Source organism: Penaeus chinensis, chromosome 36 (assembly GCF_019202785.1).
Source record: "Penaeus chinensis breed Huanghai No. 1 chromosome 36, ASM1920278v2, whole genome shotgun sequence".
Classification (NCBI taxonomy): domain Eukaryota; kingdom Metazoa; phylum Arthropoda; class Malacostraca; order Decapoda; family Penaeidae; genus Penaeus; species Penaeus chinensis.
Genome location: NC_061854.1, coordinates 32,260,183 through 32,262,682, shown reverse-complemented (window position 1 = coordinate 32,262,682; position 2,500 = coordinate 32,260,183).

Here is a 2,500-nt window from a genome sequence, read left to right as displayed (position 1 = left end):
TTCTAAATTAAGAACAACACGAGCCCCTTTTCAGAGTTTGTGCATTTATATTTTTTCGAATATCACAAGTGAATTAACATTTGTGTTGTTCGACGCTTCATTTGGCCTGATAGATATAAATCTACGTAATGACAAATAGCATGGATTAAGTCATCAGTAATTAAAAGATTTTCCCCGCCAAAAAGGTAGTCAGAAGAAATTGTATTTTGTTCTATTGTATTTTTTTTTTTATTAATTTATTAATTCTTTTTTTATTGGAGGGTAGGTCCTAAAGCCATTATGAAATTCAAAAATCATGCTATCAAGTTGGGAATGTCTTATTTAGATGCAAAAACACTAAACATCAAAGCAGAACAGAAATAAGAGAAACACTAGATAAAGACACAAATAAAAGTGATATTAAAACAACACAAAAATAGAATCATAATAATGATAAATAATTCTTAACCTTACAAAAAAAAAAAATCCAAAATTTGGGCTTTGACATACAACAGGCAAGTAACAAATCTGACCCTGTCCTTCACGAAAAAAAACATCCGATAGCGTATCATTCCCTGGTGTGAGTACTATGTGTGGCGTATATCCACAGTGCGGATATCCTGAGTACCAAAGGCGAAAGGTCACTCGATTGTAGCCATAAGGTCATCCGCACATCTGCAGACTCCTGTCGGTGACGCAGAGGTCATCGCGATACATGACTTCCTCTTGATGTGAGAAATAGAAGAAAAGCATCCTATTTTGGCTGCAGTTTTTATTTTGGGTGGGGATTGGGGGGGGAAAGGGGGAGGGGGAGATAATGGAGTGGAAGAGGGGGGGGGGCAGGGGAGAGGAAAGGGTGTGAAAGGATAGGGGAGGGAGAGGAGAGCCGGGTTGAGGGAGGAGGGAGAGGAAGGAGAGTGGGGTAGAGAGAAGGGAGGGAGAAAAAGAGAGTGAAAGGAAGAGGGAGGGGCGGGGGTAGAGGAGGGAGGGAAGGGGGGGGTTATTGCGTCAGTCTGCGTCATTTTCGGGAAATGTTGCATACAAATTAGCAATCTCCCGCATTATGGTTGCCAAAGCCCTTGTTCTATGGTTTTCAAGTTTCCGTTCGTTTTCATTCGCTATTGTTAGTAAAAACATGAGAAATACTGCTTTCCAGAGACTTGTAATGATAACAGCTGTAGTCGTGATCAAGGTTGTAGAGACGATAATGAAAATAACAGTAATATATTATTCATATTAATAATACTAAAGTAATTATGTGTTCTATAATCATCATCATTATTACCACAGTAATAACAGTGATGATGATAATGATACTGATGACCATTCTTCATTTAATGTTTTATGAATTTCACGGGATACAGATAAGCAATTTGATAACGATAATGATGCAACGAAAAAGCGACAGATGGAGAGAGAAAAACACTTGCAGTAGAGGATAAGAGTGCATCCTGTCAAGATGATGATCTGAGTGTCATAAGAAGCCTAGAATGATGTGCGTGAGAATAAGATGATAAGGAGAGCGCAAGAGAGGTTGGGGAGAGAGAGAGAGAGAGAGAGAGAGAGAGAGAGAGAGAGAGAGAGAGAGAGAGAGAGAGAGAGAGAGAGAGAGAGAGAGAGAGAGAGAGAAGGGGGGGGGAGGTACACATGCCAACACCAATAACAGTAATGGTAATAGCAATTGAATTATACTAATAATCATCAAATAAATAGCCTAACAACAGCGCAAATTAAATGCTTATAACAAAAATTAAAATGAACTCGCAATATTATTCTCTCTCTCTCTCTCTCTCTCTCTCTCTCTCTCTCTCTCTCTCTCTCTCTCTCTCTCTCTCTCTCTCTCTCTCTCTCTCTCTCTCTTTCTCCCTCTCTCTCTCTCTCTCTCTCTCTCTCTCTCTCTCTCTCTCTCTCTCTCTCTCTCTCTCTCTCTCTCTCTCTCTCTCTCTCTCTCTCTCTCTCTCTCATTTTTTGCAACAGGGCATAACTCTATTTTCCGTGTTGATACAGGCCAATAAACAGGGTCCCACAGGCTATAGTAATTTGGGTGACGCAGGGTGATACACAGAGTGACGTAGCCTAATACAGATCCTAGTAAATTGGGTTCCAGGATATTACGGGGGACGAAAGGCTTGTAAATAGTTCAGATCTCCATTTAGTGTAGTTTAACCCAGGATAATAACAAACAGTATAAAACGCTACATTTATTACAATCACTGACTTTGCTAGTGTAGACTTTTACTGTTATTAATCTCATTGTTTTTTCAAATTCCGTTATCATCTATGGTACTGAAAATGATGAATACTAATGTTATCATTATAAAAGACAATTGTATACCATATCATCCATACGAAAGTTGTATCATGATTATTAACGTGCTATGGTTTTTAGTTAATGGCGCTGTAATTAAGAAGACTATTTGGATATCAATACCAGCAATATGAATAACTTACTTATTTAATAATGATAATAATAATAGTAATAGTAGAAATAATAACAAGTAATGACAATAATAACGATAGA